Source organism: Pan troglodytes, chromosome 11, assembly GCF_028858775.2.
Source record: "Pan troglodytes isolate AG18354 chromosome 11, NHGRI_mPanTro3-v2.0_pri, whole genome shotgun sequence".
Lineage (NCBI taxonomy): Eukaryota > Metazoa > Chordata > Mammalia > Primates > Hominidae > Pan > Pan troglodytes.
In genome coordinates this window covers 74,038,390-74,055,726 of record NC_072409.2, presented here as the reverse complement: position 1 = coordinate 74,055,726, position 17,337 = coordinate 74,038,390, and the positions used below count along the sequence as shown (strand labels likewise).

The 17,337-nt window shown below is 38.9% G+C and overlaps 1 protein-coding gene across 2 annotated transcripts in view; it reads left to right on the top strand.

The window, feature by feature from the left end:
- Positions 1-17,337, top strand: part of FRMD3 (FERM domain containing 3) — a 416,465-nt gene that overhangs the window by 64,670 nt on the left and 334,458 nt on the right. For both annotated transcript variants that reach the window (XR_010148706.1, XM_063787810.1), the window contains exons 2-3: positions 9,043-9,140; positions 9,780-9,857. The gene's annotated coding sequence lies outside the window, so the exon portion shown is untranslated. The remainder of the gene's footprint in view (positions 1-9,042; positions 9,141-9,779; positions 9,858-17,337) is intronic.

The window sequence follows — 17,337 nt, the reverse complement described above, 5'->3', positions numbered from 1 at the left end:
GTTATTTTATTTTAATATAAGATTGATGTATAAGTCTCAGAGATAATTTATGCATTTGTGATTTACAATCCAACCCATCTCATTTCAGGCTCCAAAAACCTGAGAAAACAATTTATCAATCAGATAAATTGTTAATCAAATTGATTAACAAATTTAACAATTTATCAATCAGAAGATTGCTTGGTGGACATGGATTTAGAGTGAGAAGGAATTGAATGGGCTCAGTAGGTATTTACCATAAGCCATGAAAGACTCTAAGGAGCCATCACTATTGCTCTGTGGAGTTCACTGTTTTCTGTTACAGGAATCACCGAAGACTTGTGTATTTGTAGCTGGGTAATAATACCTATTCATGTCCTTCTCCATTTTTTTCTCACTGAATTATAGAAACCTCGGCCGGGCGCGGTGGCTCACGCCTGTAATCCCAGCACTCTGGGAGGCCGAGGCGGGCAGATCACGAGGTCAGGAGAAAGAGACAATCCTGGCTAACACAGTGAAACCCCGTCTCTACTAAAAATACAAAAAATTAGCCGGGCGCGGTGGCGGGCGCCTGTAGTCCCAGCTACTCGGGAGGCTGAGGCAGGAGAATGGCGTGAACCCGGGAGGCGGAGCTTGCAGTGAGCAGAAATAGCGCCACTGCACTCCAGCCTGGGCGAAAGAGCAAGACTCCGTCTCAAAAAACAAAACAAAACAAAAAAAACCTCTTTGTATATTTGTTTGTGATTTCCCCCCAATTTATCCTTTATTACTTTATTTATAATATTTTCTTTTTGCCCAGGAAAGGGTTAAGATTTTTACCTAACATAATTTCTAGAATAATTTTTTAAAATGAAACTATAAGCCATGGCATTTTTATAGAATATACTGAAATATATTGACATTTATTTTGTCATGTTAACTAGGAATAATTTTACCAGAGAAAAATGTTTTATATCTGGCTGGGCACGGTGGTTCACGCCTGTAATCCCAGCACTTTGGGAGGTCGAGGAGGGCGAATTACGAGGTCAGGAGTTCAAGATCAGCCTGGCCAATATGGTGAAACCCCATCTCTAATAAAAATACAAAAATTAGCTGGGCATGATGGCATGCACCTGTAGTCCCAGCTACTCAGGAGGCTGAGGCAGGAGAATTGCTTGAACCCGGGAGGCGGAGGTTGCAGTGAGCCGATATTGCGCCACTGTACTCCAACCTGGGCAGCAGAGCGAGACTCCCATCTCAAAAAAAAAAAAAAGTTTTAAACCTGTACATAATTGAGAAAATACATTATTAAAATATTCAGGAAATATTATTTTGTTATCAGCTTATTGTTTTAATCATTTACTGGTGATGCTCATTTGCAGACAAGATTGGTAGGTATCAAAAAACTTAGAAAATGTATGGAAGAAAAACATCTTGAGAAAATTCTGTCTAGAAACATATTTATTCTGTGGATTCGTAAAATATGAATTGCCGTTGTAGTATTTTAGTGCAAAACATGTTGGTCCATCTCATGGAAAAATGAGTGTTCCCTATGACCCAGTTTGCAAACCCCTATATAGTATTTCTCAGTTTTGTTCCCACTGTAGGCCCTTCATACAAAAGTTTGAAGAAACATGTGGATAAAAATCTTTCAGTTGCCCGGGCGTGGTGGCTTACACCTGTAATCCAAGCAGTTTGGGAGGCTGAGGCAGGCGTATCACTTGAGGCCAGGAGATTGAGACCAGCCTGGCCAACATGGCAAAACCCTATCTCTACTAAAAATACAAAAATTAGCTGGTCGTGGTGGTGCACTCCTGTAATTCCAGCTACTCAGGAGGCTGAGGCAGGAGAATTACTTGAACCAACCAGGAGGCAGAAGTTACAGTGAGCCGAGGTTGTGCCACTGCACTCCAGCCTGGGTGGCAGAGTGAGACTGTCTCAAAAAAAAAAATTCAGTTAATTACAAAATATGTCACAAATATTAAAATAATAACAATAAAGCAGAATTAAAAAATTGACCATAAAAATGATAATGGTTTCATATTAGTGGGAGGGTTGATATTGTTTGGAATCATTCACAGAGTGTCTATGTATAGCTTGAAAAAAGCTTAAATTACAGGTTAACACCTCATTGTTTTATTTCCTTTGGCTTTACTTCTACTAATTTATTTATTTATTTATTGAGATGGAGTTTTGCTCTTGTTGCCCAGGCTGGAGTGCAATGGTGCCATCTTGGCTCACTGCAACCTCTGCCTCCCGGGTTCAAGCGATTCTCCTGCCTCAGCCTCCTGAGTAGCTGGGATTACAGGCACATGCTACCATGACTGGCTAATTTTTGTATTTTTAGTAGAGATGGGGTTTCACCATGTTGGCTAGGCTGGTCTCGAACTCCTGACCTCAGGTGATCTGCCCGCCTCGGCCTCCCAAAGTGCTGGGATTACAGGCGTAAGCCTCCACGCCCGGCCTACTTCTACTAATTTTGAGAATACCAAATCACAATGTTAAGTCATGAGGAACTGCAGCAAGCACTGAGGAGCTCCGTCAGATGGTGCTGGCATTTACAGAAATGATGGGCATAGCTCACTGGTGAGTGTGTTCAGTGCTCCATCAGATGCTAAATCAGCCAGCATCACACAGATGTTGTGAAGGAGAAGGATTCCTACTACAGTCTGGCTTCATTCAGCCCTGGAAAGTCATTCTTAACATTTCCAGCATTTGCGTATGACGTAAAAATATGCCCAACAACACGTGTTGATTTTATTCTTGAAACAATGAAGAAAACCATCAACTTTTAAGAAAGAGCCAACCCACGACCTGATGTTTGCACAACAGGCCACTCTTCTTTTTTTTTTTTTTTTTTTCTTTTTTTTTATTATACTTTAAGTTTTAGGGTACATGTGCACATTGTGCAGGTTAGTTACATATGTATACATGTGCCATGCTGGTGCGCTGCACCCACCAACTCGTCATCCAGCATTAGGTATATCTCCCAATGCTATCCCTCCCCCCTCCCCCCTCCCCACCACAGTCCCCAGAGTATGATATTCCCCTTCCTGTGTCCATGTGATCTCATTGTTCAATTCCCACCTATGAGTGAGAATATGCGGTGTTTGGTTTTTTGTTCTTGCGATAGTTTACTGAGAATGATGGTTTCCAATTTCATCCATGTCCCTACAAAGGATATGAACTCATCATTTTTTATGGCTGCATAGTATTCCATGGTGTATATGTGCCACATTTTCTTAATCCAGTCTATCATTGTTGGACATTTGGGTTGGTTCCAAGTCTTTGCTATTGTGAATAATGCCGCAATAAACATACGTGTGCATGTGTCTTTATAGCAGCATGATTTCCTGATATCCTTTTTTCATACTACAACTTGACAAATTTTGGCTCTGAATGAATATGTAAGACAATTCATTTGAGATCCATGGAGCAGGCCCAACTGAAATAAGAAAAACTATCTTTACTCTGAACTATTGGTATCATGGAATGATACTTTTTTTGAAAATAAATAGAAGTTTTTATGCTTGAAATAATTCAGAAACAGAATGTTCTGAATTATTAACAGAATGTTAATAAAACAAAAAACATTTTTTGATATCTGCTTAATGAATTCAGTACCTCATCATCAGTACAAAATAAAAACACTTAAAAACAAATTTCTCTTGATCATGGATTTTTGCAAAAAAGAATTAAAGCTTCTCTGTCTCTCCTGAAATTACATTCCAAATTTTAATAGAGTTACTATTAATACGTCAGAAGCTATCTCTTCTTGGGAAACATATCACTTAAACTTTTAGAGCTTAGTTGCTTCTTAATAATTGGAGAATACTTGCTCTGTCTCTCTCATGGTTTGCTTAAAATGAAGGTGAAAGCAATTGTAAACTGCAAAAAGCTACAGAAGTGCTGGTGGTATTAGATGATAATTATTTAATCTTAAAGTCTATTCCCATCCTAGCCACCATTTTAGATATTACCATATTCCATTAATAGTAATGTGCTGGTGAGGTAAAAATACTCCAAGATAAATTAAACAACAAAATCTTTGCAGTGTATGTAAAACCCTTTTTTTTTTTTTTTTTTGAGACAGAGTCTCGCTCTGTCACCCAAGCTGGAGTGCAGTGGTGCGATCTCGGCTCGCTGCAAACTCCACCTCCCGGGTTCAAGTGATTCTCCTGCCTCAGCCTTCTGAGTAGCTGGGACTACAGGCACTCACCACCACGCCCGGCTGATCTTTGTATTTTTAGTAGAGACTGGGTTTCACCATTTTGGCTGGGTTGGTCTCATTTCTGACCTCAAGTGATCCACCCACCTTGGCTTCCCAAAGTACTGGGATTACAGATGTGAGCCACCACGCCTGGCCCGTAGAACTTTTATAAATGTAGAAAAAGTCATCCTTAATGACTTTTTATGATGTCTGTGAAAATTAAGAGAATTTAATATTCCATTTCAAATTTCTAAGATCTATGTAAACAAAATTATTTGATCACATTTGCCCCTGAAATAGCTGAGCTATCAAACACTGCTTGATAGACCTTTGGAGACCACCTGTGTATGTGGACCATTTGTGGGAACACAGCCCCACATGAATGGAATGGAATCTTTCCCCACCATGGGCCAAAATGGAGAAGACCTCTTGACTGCCATGGTTGTAGAACTGCTTAATGAGGTTCTTCCCAGCCTGCCAGTCTATTGCATGGCTACTTCAAGGCTTTTGAGAATTCCTGGTGCATCTGTCCTTTAAACAGCAATGGATGTCTTGAATCAGAAGTACATCTTATTTAGGCTGGGTGCGGTGGCTCACGCCTGTAATCCCAGCATTTTGGGATGCTGAGGTGGATGGATTACCTGATGTCAGAAGTTCGAAACCAGCCTGGTCAACATGGTGAAACCTTGTCTTTACTAAAAACACAAAAAATTAGCTGGGCGTGGTGGCGGGTGCCTGTAATCCCAGCTACTCAGCAGGCTGAGGCAGGAGAATCACTTGAACCTGGGAGGTGGAGTTTGTAGTGAGCCAAGATGGCACCATTGCACTCCAGCCTGGGCAACAAAAGTGAAATTCTGTCTCAAAAAAAAAGTATGTCTGGTTTATAATAATTTTATGGGTGGGAAAAATAAGATGGAAGTCAGAGGGTTTCCCAGGGTCATAGGGCAAGTCATTAAGTGATCACCATTTAAATTTAACTCAGTTCTTACACTTGGGTGTGAGGTGATGTATGCTGGGTGTAGCAAGCCATTCTTCACTTTTTAATTTGACAGAAAACTCACTTTATACATTTATCCTCGATTTTGTTTCTTGATTTGACTCCAGATTTTATCATATGACATTAAAAGCAGACATCCGAATGAAACTTATCTTTGTTTTAACTTCATACGCTACCTGACTTCAAACTATACTACAAGGCTACAGTAACCAAAACAGCATGGTACTGGTACCAAAACAGAGATACAGATCAATGGAACAGAACAGAGCCCTCAGAAATAACGCCGCATATCTACAACTATCTGATCTTTGACAAACCTGAGAAAAGCAAGCAATGGGGAAAGGATACCCTATTTAATAAATGGTGCTGGGAAAACTGGCGAGCCATATGTAGAAAGCTGAAACTGGATCCATTCCTTACACCTTATACAAAAATTAATTCAAGATGGATTAAAGACTTAAACGTTAGACCTAAAACCATAAAAACCCTAGAAGAAAACCTAGACATTACCATTCAGGACATAGGCATGGGCAAGGGCTTCATGTCTAAAACGCCAAAAGCAATGGCAACAAAAGCCAAAATTGACAAATGAGATCTAATTAAACTAAAGAGCTTCTGCACAGCAAAAGAAACTACCATCAGAGTGAACAGGCAACCTACAAAATGGGAGAAGATTTTCGCAACCTACTCATCTGACAAAGGGCTAATATCCAGAATCTACAATGAACTCAAACAAATTTCCAAGAAGAAAACAAACAACCCCATCAAAAAGTGGGTGAAGGATGTGAACAGACACTTCGCAAAAGAAGACATTTATGCAGCCAAAAAACACATGAAAAAATGCTCACCATCACTGGCCATCAGAGAAATGCAAATCAAAACCACAATGAGATACCGTCTCACACCAGTTAGAATGGCAATCATTAAAAAGTCAGGAAACAACAGCTGCTGGAGAGGATGTGGAGAAATAGGAACACTTTTACACTGTTGGTGGGACTGTAAACTAGTTCAACCCTTGTGGAAGTCAGTGTGGCAATTCCTCAGGGATCTAGAACTAGAAATACCATTTGACCCAGCCATCCCATTACTGGCTATATACCCAAAGGACTGTAAATCATGCTGCTATAAAGACACATGCACACGTATGTTTATTGCGACACTATTCACAATAGCAAAGACTTGGAACCAATCCAAATGTCCAACAATGATAGACTGGATTAAGAAAATGTGACACATATACACCATGGAATACTACGCAGCCATAAAAAGTGATGAGTTCATGTCCTTTGTAGGGACATGGATGAAATTGGAAATCATCATTCTCAGTAAACTATCGCAAGAACAAAAAACCAAACACCGCATATTCTCACTCATAGGTGGGAATTGAACAATGAGAACATATGGACACAGGAAGGGGAACATCATACTCTGGGGACTGTTGTGGGGTGGGGGGAGGGGGGAGGGATAGCTTTAGGAGATATACCTAATGCTAAATGACGAGTTAATGGGTGCAGCACACCAGCATGGCACATGTATACATATGTAACTAACCTGCACGTTGTGCACATGTACCCTAAAACTTAAAGTATAATAATAAAAAAAAAAACCACGGCATGGGAACCTCTCATTAGCATGGCCTTTAGGTTGGAAGGGAAAGGAAGAATCACTTAGCCAAGACTGAACAAAACATCAATCATTTGAAAAGATTGCTTGGCCTCTGATGAACTAGAAAAGAGTTGACTCACTAACCTATATTTCCCTCTGCTTACACTATTAACATGCTTTAGTGACACAGTCTGTTCAGTAATCTGGATCCTTAACATAAAACACTTCACTTGACATTTTTGCTTTTTTAGTTGCGTGTGGGAGGTACATTGTCATAAGCAGATTAGAACAAGGGAGTAGATGTTGAGAGAGAAGTTGAAAGAAAAAAAATTCTGTCTCACAAATGTGGTGCTGATTACATATTCAAGATGAACAATTACAGTTTTGGGGCAATCCTACTTAGGAAAAAGAACACCTAAGAATACTTATCCAAGTGAAAGTATTCTTTGTTCAAATCCTGAATATTTGTTTACCTCCAAGCTAGGTGATTATTTTTACTCTCACCGGTTGGATGTAAAATACTCCCTACTTCTCCTGAAAGGCTGGGGTGGGGATGGGACAGATTCCAAATGAAACCACCAGCTCCTTTCAACTTGACATCAGGATGTACGCTGGGCAAAAATTGTGAAAAAATTAGCTTGTCTTTCTTGCCTTTACTTTAAGAAAATTGTGATTAAATATAACATGAAATTTATCATCTTAACCATTTTGAGTGTACAGTTCAGTAGTGTTAAGTACATTCACATTGTTGTACAATCAATCTCCAGACTCTTTCATCTTGTAAAACTGAAACCCATTAAACAATTCTCCATTTCTCCATCCTTCCAACTACTGGCAACCACCCTTCTAGTTTCTGTGTCTATAAATTTGACAACTTTAGATACTTCATATAAGTGGTGTCTTACAGTGTTTGTCTTTTTGTGACTGGCTCATTTCATTTAGCAGAATGTCCTCAGTGTTCATCCATGTTGTCACATGTGTTAGAATTTCTTCCCTTTTTAAGGCTAATAATATTCTCTCATATTATGTACCACATTTTGTTTATCCATTCATCTGTTGATGGACACTTGGGTTGCTTCCAGCTCTTGATGTGGGTGTGCAAACATCTGTTTTTTGGTTTGTTTGTTTTTTTTTTTTTTGAGATGGAGTCTTGCTCTGTCACCCAGGCTGGAGTGCAGTGGCGCGATCTAGGCTCACTGGAACCTCCACTTCCCAGGTTCAAATGATTCTCCTGCCTCAGCCTCCTTAGTAGCTGGGACTACAGGCGCACACTACCATGCCCGGCCAATTTTTTGTATTTTTAGTAGAGACGGGGTTTCACCATGTTGGTCAGGCTGGTCTCCAACTTCTGACCTTATGTGATCCACCTGCCTTGGCCTCCCAAAGTGTTGGGATTACAGGCGTGAGCCACTGCACCCAGCTGCAAATATCTCTTTGTGACCCTGCTTTTGATTATTTTGAGTATATACCTAGATGAGGGATTGCTAGATGATATGGTAATTTTATCTTTAGTGTTTTGAAGAACTGCCATATTGTTTTCCATAACAATGACACAATTTTACATACTCACCAGCAGAGCACAAGGGTTCCAGTTTCTCCATATCCTCACCAACACTTGTTATTTTTTTCTGTTTTTTATAGTAGACATGCCAATGGGTGTAGGGTGATGTTGTGGTTTTGTTTTGCATTTTTCCATTGATTAGTGATATTGAACATCTTGTCATATGCTTGTTGGCTACTTGTATATAATCTTTGGAGTAATGCCTATTTAGCCTTTATTTTTTTGCACTCTTTATCTCATTGGGCTGCCTCCCTCATCCATATCCCTTCTTAATTATTTATGCCTTATATAGATCCTAAAAGAGGACTTGCGGCAGCTTCCAGGGATATGTATAAGAAGTCAAAATAGTTGAGAAAATGGGATAAAAAGAAAGCACAATGAGGAAAATAAGATGAAGCCCAGGGGTAGGGTTAGGGCACAGAGCACATTTCAATAGCCCTCTTAAGTTGCTGTGGCTGCAGGCTCCCTAGCAGCTAGGGCAGAAGGGAAAGCATAATAATTTGTTGTAAGGTAAACCCAAAAAGGCTTCTCAGGAGAGCACATCCCTTCCTGCCTCTGTGGCCTGAGAAGTTTTCCCCGCGGGACTGGGTGGCGGTTAGGACTTCAACAGATGAATTTTGGTAGGGGGGCACAATTCAGCCCATAACAGTTATTATACTAAGAGAGGAGAGGTTGTTAAAATCTCCAACTTTTTTTTTTTTTTTTGGACAGGTTAGAGTCCAGTGGCATGATCTTGGCTCACCGCAACCTCTGCCTCCCAGGTGCAAGTGATTCTCCTGCCTCAGGCTCCTGAGTAGCTGGGATTACAGGTACACACATACCACCACACCCGGCTAATTTTTGTATATTTAGTAGAGATTGGGTTTCACTCTGTTGGCCAGGCTGGTCTCAAACTTCTGACCTCAAGCGATCCACCCACCTTGGCCTCCCAAAGTGTTGGGATTACAGGCGTGAGCCACCGCACCCAGCCAAAATCTCCAACTTTGATTGTGGATTTGTTTCTCTTTCTTTTCAGTTTGGTTGCTTTTGCTTTACATAATTTGAAGCTGTCGTATTAAGTGCATACAAATTTAAGATTAAAAAAATCTTCCTGTGGACATTATTCTTTTATCATTAGGTAAGGTTCCTATTTATCTCTTACTTTCCACTTGGGATATTCACTAGCCCTTTCTAAGGAGCCAACATGAAGTATTTAGTTTCCCTGATTATGCTGTGCACTCATAAACTTAAAAAAATCTAATTAGATAATACTTGTGTGGAATTTCTGTATTGTTTGGGATTACATTTGTGTGCATGTATCAGAAAACCAAAAAATAACAATAGCTTAGATAAGTTGGAAGTTTATTTCTAACTTGCATAAAGAGCTCTGAAAGTAGAAAGTTCTGTGGATGGTAGTTGCACATAATCATAGGAGACTCACGCTCCTGTCTCTCTGCCTCTCTACATAGCGTTTCTTGGCCCAAGATGGCTGCTTGGAGCTCCAGCCATCAAGTCTGTATTCCAGGCAGCAGGAAGGAAGAAGAGAGGTGAGTATAAGCTCAATGCTGCTTACACTCCATTGGTCAAAATTTAGATGCATAGCCACAGCCAACTCCAAAGGATCCTGGGAAATGCACTCTTTGTAGGTAGCAATGTGCCCAGGTAAAAAGCGGGATTCTGTGAATAGAGAGGAAGAAACAATGAATGTCAGATTAGGCAAATAAGAGTTTCTATTACTGCATTATATTTAGAGTTTCTTCCAAGACTGCCCCCTTACTGGTTGGGTTCTTTGGATTCTTAAGCCTTTGGTCCTGGCTGCTCGCTTTGCTGCAGGAAGCACCTTGTTCCTCCTGGCTGAGTGGGCTCCATTTCACATGGAATGAGGCTGAGCTCTGGCGGTGGTATCCTGCAGGGCTGCCCTGGAGGTTTCCTGGCTCCCTCACAATCCTGCTGTGTCTTCCAGGCTGCTGCCACCGCCCACAAAGTTTACAACCCAGACATAGCAAGACTCAGGGTTTGCCAGTCTCCCCGAGAGGCTCCAAATGAGAGAAGTGATGTTCCTAGGGTTTTAATGAGGCTCTGGTTTAAGAAACCTCAGACTTAAACGAAAGGTGAATTGAAATGCTTTATTCTTGTTCCCTGCCTCTGTCTTTCATGTCTTTCAAGCCCCTGTGAGGCTTTATTTACTTAATTCAATAATAGAAGTCTATTATAATGAATAGAGCTAACACTGCGTGACACCTCATTTGTCCTATTATCGATCCATTTCGCGGATCAGACAGCTGTTGCACAGAGAGATCAAGTCCCACAGCAATGAGTGCAGAATCTGGACTAGAACCCAGGCATTTGGGCTCCTGAGCCTGCCTTATTCCCTGAGAGGAGTGCTGGCTCTCCCTCTTATTGTTTCTCAAGGAGAATTACAAGAGGTGTGGCACAATTTTAAAAGCAAAGTGAAATTTGCTTGAAATCTCATAAGACACAGGTTTCAAGAAACAAAACTTTCTGTCCGTGACAAAGTTCTTTATGGAAGAAGATGAGTGGCTGAAAGGAGAGGTGAGAGATGGAGTGACAATACCGACACCCCCTTCGCTGGACTTCCTCACTCTACAATTAACGGGGATGAAAGAGTGAAGGCTAGGAAGGAGGCTGATTGGATGTGGAGGGAATATAAGAAGTTAAAATACTCCTGACTGAGACAGGGAAAAGAGGAGTAAGACAAGGAGGAGGAGGAGGAGGAGGAGGAAGAGATAATCGGGGGAGGTTAAGAGACTCATTTTACCTTATTTATTTTATTTTTTTGAGATGGAGTCTTGCTCTGTCACCAGACTGGAGTGCAGTGGTGCGATCTTAGCTCACTGCAGCCTCCATCTCCCAGGTCCCGAGTAGCTGGGACTACAGGTGTGCGCCACCATGCCCAGCTAATTTTTTTGTATTTTTAGTGGAGATGGGGTTTCACCATGTTGGCCAAGATGGTCTCGATCTCTTGACCTCGTGATCCACCCGCCTTGGCCTTCCAAAATGCTGGGATTACAGGCATGAGCCACCACACCCGGCCAAGAGACTTATTTTAAACAGAGCCTGTGGAGCCAAACACTTGGAAGTCAGGCAGAAGAGGAATCGCTATCGAAGGAGGCTGAAGAGGCAAGGCCAGAGAGGCAGGAGGAAAACCAGGATCAGGTGGGTTCAGGGAAGACAAGAAAGAGTTTCCACTGGCTGCAGTGGCTCATGTTTGTAATTTCAGCACTTCAGAGGCAGGAAGATTACCTCAGCCCAGGAGTTTGAGAGTAGCCTGGGCAACATAGTGAGACCCCATCTCTACAAAAAATACAAAAATCAGCTGGCCGTGGTGGCATGCACCTGTAGTCCCAGCTACTTGGGAGGCTGAGGTGGGAGGATTGCTTGAGCCTGGGATGTCGAGGCTGCAGTGAGCCATGATTGGGCCACCACACTCCAGCCTGGGCTACAGAGTGAGACCCTGTCTCAAAAAATTTTTTTTCAACAAGGGATTATATCTAATGCAAGGGATTATATCTAATTTAGATTATATCTAAAGCAAGATGTAAATTGAAGTGTGTCTGATGGATCTGGTAATGTAATTTTAATTATACTTTGAGTAAAATGGTAAACATGTACTTTCCTTTGGAAAAAATATAATAGAAATGTGGCCAGTACGGTATTGTGAGAAAATGGGGTTGGCAGGGGGAAGGCTTTTGCATTACAAATTGCTGATGGTATTGCTAGAAAGGGCTTCTACCCCTCCCTCTGCTGGCAGGAATGGGACATGTCTGGTTCTATGTTGAGGGGAATCAAGTGTGAGTAGCGAGATGTTCTTAACACTGAAGTTTTCCAAAATGAAATGTAGTCAGCATGTTATTTTTTTGAAGCAACCTAAATTTTTACCAGGACAAATTTTTGTGCAGAAAAGCCAGTAAAAATAGGAAATAATAGTTTCTCTAAAGCGAATTCTCAAAAATAGAAGAGATTGGAAAGCTATGGAATAATTTGGGATGGAAAATATGACTCTTGGCTCTGGAAATGAGTTGTAAGTCATGGTTAGTGAAGATCTTAAATATCATCTGGAGAGGACTTGTGTTTAGTGGAATAAGTTCATTTTTTAAAACATTGATTCATTATGAGTGAGACGTGCTCCATGTTCAAGAGGCTATAGGCTTATCGATCCCAAATTGCAACGTCTCTTACAACCTGAAACTGATTATCTGGATCAGTTTGAAAAATTTCCCCAGGTGCTTCATTAATTGTACCTGATCTCAAATCTAGGTCAAAAATGGTACTTCAATTTGAGAACAGAGTCACTGACACCATAAATAATGTTTGGGAACCTCTCCAAATGCTAATTCCAGGGCTTTGAAGTAAAAATATAGCATCTCACCAATATTTCATTTTTCTTCTAAATTTGCATTAAACTTATTACCAAGGACATACAAAGTGAGTAACTTTTTGTTATATTTTTGCTTGTTTAGGTTAACAGATTCTGCTATGGAGAGTTTTATACCTCATCCAAGATTGTAGTTAGAGCATACTGTTGTATGTGCAAGTTGGTGATTTGAAATTATTCCAATATAATGGGAGTTACTACCTTTTCTTACCCCAAGAATTAAAAATAAAAAGACCACTCTTTATTAAATTATCCACAGTAAAACAGATACTAGGTTCCCTAATAAATCAAGTTTAAGAGCAAATATACTCTAAATCCTTTTAAACTAAATAGTATCACTTTAATGAACTAAATTTAAGAATTGGAAGTTCTCTTGAAAATCCACTGAATATCTTTTCACTAAACCTGGAATTCTTCCAATTGCAACATTTTCTGATCTGGGTATTTCTCAAGACTTGATTAAGATATTGCTTTTCGGCTGGATGCAGTGACTCATACCTGCAATCCCAGGGCTTTGGGAGGTTGAGGTGGGAGGATCACTTGAGCCCAGGAGTTCCAGTCTTTATGGGCTATGATTGTGCCACTGTACTCCAGCTGGGGTCACAGAGTGAGATCCTGTCTCTAAAGAAAAAAAAAGAGATTACTTTTTATTTCTTATGCAACCTATTGAGATATAATTCTTATATCATACAGTTAACAGTGTATAATTCAATGGTTTTAGTATATTCACAGAGTTACGCAACCATTGCTGCCATCAAGTTTAGAACATTTTCATCATTCTAAAATGAAACCATGTACCCATCACTCCCCATTTCTCCCCAACCACTCTGCCAGCTATTTTGGACATTTCACATAAAAGAATTCATACACTATGTGGTCTTTTGGGATTAATTTCTTTCACTTAGCGTAACTACACACTTCATTTTTTTATTGCAAAATAATATGCTATTGTATGAATATGCCACATTTTATTTATTCATTAATCCGTTGACGAACATTTGGGTTGTTTCCACTTTTTTGTGTGTGGCTATTTTGAATGCTTCTATGAACATTTGTGTACAAATTTTTGTGTGGACATACATTTTTGCTTTTGTTGGACATATACCTAGGAATGGAATTATTGAATCATATGGTAAGTCTGTGTTTAACCTTTTGGGGAAGTGCCAAACATTTTCTCAAAGCAGCCACACCATTTTACATTCCCATCAACGGTGTATTAGGGTTCCAATCACTCCACATCCTTGACAATACTTGTTATTATCTGCATGATTATAGCCTTCCCAGTGGATGTGAAGTGGATCTTGTTGTGGTTTTGATTTGCATTTCCTCAATGATTACGGAAGTTGAGCATCTCTTCATGTGCTTATTGGTCATTTGTGTATCTTTGGAGGACTGTCTATTCAAATCCTTTGCCTGTTTTAAAACTGGGTTGCCCTTTTATTATTGAGTTGTAAGAGTTCTTTATATACTTGGTATACAATTTCCTTAACGGGGTGTAATTTGCAAATATTTTCTCCCATTCTGTGGGTTTTTTCACTTTTTGGATGGTGTTCACTGAAGCACAAAAGTTAAATTGTTTTAGCATTTTAAAATTTATTTTATTTATTTAATATTTCATCTTTAAAAAGTAAACCTTTAATATGAAAATTTTCAAACAAACATGAGACAATATAATGAATCTCCTTGTTTTTAGCACCCAGCCTCAACAATTTGCTGTTCTTGTTTGATCTAGCCTCCCTCTCCACAACACTTTTATTTTCCATTATGCTTTGTTTTCTTCTGAAGTTTTTTTCATTTAAAAAAATTATTATTATTTTTAATTGACAAATCATAACTGTATACATTCATGGGGTACATTGTGGTATTTTGATATATGTATATAATGTGAAATGATTAAATCAAACTAGTTAACATAACCATCACCTTACTTGATATTTTTTGTGGCAATACATTTGAAATTTCTTCCCTTGGTTATTTTGAAGTATACGTTATTGACTGTAGTCACTGTTCTGTGTAGTAGATCTCAAAACTTATTGTTCCTGTCTAGCTGAAACTTTGTACCCTTTGGCCAATAATTCCCCGTTCATTCCCTTGATCCCCATACTCCCAGGTTCTGGTGCCATCATTCTACTTTCTACTGCTATGAATTCAACTTTTTAAAGATTCCATATATAAGTGAGATCACGAGGTACGTGTTTTTCTGTGCCTGGCTTATTTCACTTAGTATAATGTCCTCCAGATTTATCCATGTTGTTTCAAGTGACAGAATTGCCTTCTTTTTACAGACTGAATAGTATTCCATTGTCTGTACATACATTATCTTTATTCATTTATCTGTTAGTGAACACAGGTTGATTCCTTATCTTGGCTATTGGGAGTATGGGAGTACAGATATCCCTTTGATACAATGATTTCAATTCCTTTGAATATGTTCCCAGAAATGAGAGTACCGGATTGTACAGAGTTCTACTTTTACTTTTTTGAGCAACCTACACACAATTTTTTCATGATGGCTGTACCAATTTACATTTCCACCAACAGCATACATGGGTTCCCTTTTCTCAGCATCCTCACCAACACTTGTTATCTTTTCTCTTTTTGATAAAAGCCATTCTAACAAGGGTGGCATGATATCTCATTATGGTTTTAATTTTTATTTCCCTGATAATTAGTGACATTGGGCATTTTCTTCATGGTCCTGTTGGCCAATCGTATGTCTTCTTTTGAGAAGGGCCTATTCAGATTCTTTACCTATTTTTAAATTGGGTTATTTGTTTTTCTTACTATTGAGAAATTCACTATTTGAGTTTCTTATATATTTTAAATATTAACCTTTATCAGGCGTATAGTTGCATATTTGCAAAGATGTCTCTTCACCTTGTTAATTGTTTCTTTTGCTGTGTCAAAGCTTTTTAGTTTGATACAATTACATTTGCCTATTTTTGCCTTTGTGGCCTGAGCTTTCAGGGCCATATCCAAAAAACCATTGCGCCCAGGCTAATGTTGTAGAGATTTCTGCCTATGCTTTTGTCTAGTAGTTTTACAGTTCCAGGTTTTATGTTGAAGTCTTTAATTCATTTTGAGTTGTTTTTGGTTCATGGTGTCAGATAAGTTTCTAATTTTATTCTTTTGCATGTGGATATCTAGTTTTCCCAGCACCATTTGTTGAAGAGGTCATCCTTTCTCCATTGTGTGTTCTTGGAACCTTTGTCAAAAATCAATTGACTGTATATGTGTGGGTTTATTTACAGTCTTTCTATTCTCTTCCGTTGGTTGATGTGTCCGTTTTTATGCCATTACCATGCTGTTTTGATTACAATAGCTTTATGACATACTATGAAATCAGAGAGTGTGATGTCTCCAGCTTTGTTCTTTTGTAGTTCCACATGAATTTAAGGATTTTTTTTTTTACATTTCTCTGAAAGCTGACATTGGAATTTTCATAGAGATTACATTGAATCTATAGACAATTTTGGGTAGTATAGGCATTTTAAAGAATATTAATTCTTTAGCTTCATGAACATGGAATATCTTTCATTTGTTTGTGTTTCCTCCTATTATTTCATCAGTGATTTATAGTTTCCAGTACAGAGGTCTTTCATCTCCTTGGTTAAATTTACCCCTAAGGTTTAAATTTTTTTCTTGTTACTATTGTAAATGTAATTGTTTCCTTTTTGAATAGTTTGTTATTAGTGTTTAGAAATGCTACTAATTTTCATATGTTGTTTTTGTATCCTGCAACTTTACTAAATCCGTTTATCAGGTCTAGCAGTTTTTTGGTGGAATCTTTGGGATTTTCTATATATATGATCATGTCATCAGCAAACAGAGAAAATTTTAACTTTTTCTTTTCTATTTGGATGCCTTTTATTTCTTTCTCTTGCCTAAGCTCTGGCTAGGACTTCCAGTATTATGTTGAAAAGAAATGATGAGAGTGGGCATCCCTGTGTTGTCCCTGAACTCAGAGGAAAATCTTTCAATTTTTTACTGTTGAGTATTATGTTAGCTATGTGACCTTTATTGTGTTGAAGTCCATTTCTTCTGTACCTAATCTGTTAAGAGTTCTGTTTTTTTTACCATGAAAGAGTGTTGAATTTTATCAAATGATTTTTCTGCATTTATTGAGATGATCAGATGATTTTTATATTTCATTTTGTAAATGTGGTATATCACATTTATAGATTTGTGTATATTGAACCATCCTTGCATCCCTGGGATAAATCTCACTTGGTCATGGTGAATGATTGTTTTGATATGTGATTGAATTTGCTAGTATTTTGTTGAGGATTTTTCCATCTATGTTCATCAGGGATATTGACCTATAGTTTTTTTCTCTTGTAGTATCCTTGTCTGATGTTGGTATCTGGGTAATGCTGGCCTCATAAAATGAATTTTGAAGTGTTCCCTCCAGTTCAATTTTATAGAAGCATTTGAGGAGGATTAGTATTAGTTCTTCTTTAAATGTTTGGTAGAATTTAGCTGTGAAGCCATTTGGTCCTGGGCTTTTCTTTGATGAGGTAATTTTTTATTACGGATTCAGCTCCTTACTCATTATTGGTCTGTTCAGATTTTTTTTTTATTTCTTCATAGTTCAATGTTGGCAGGCCATTTGTATCTAGAAATTTATCTAT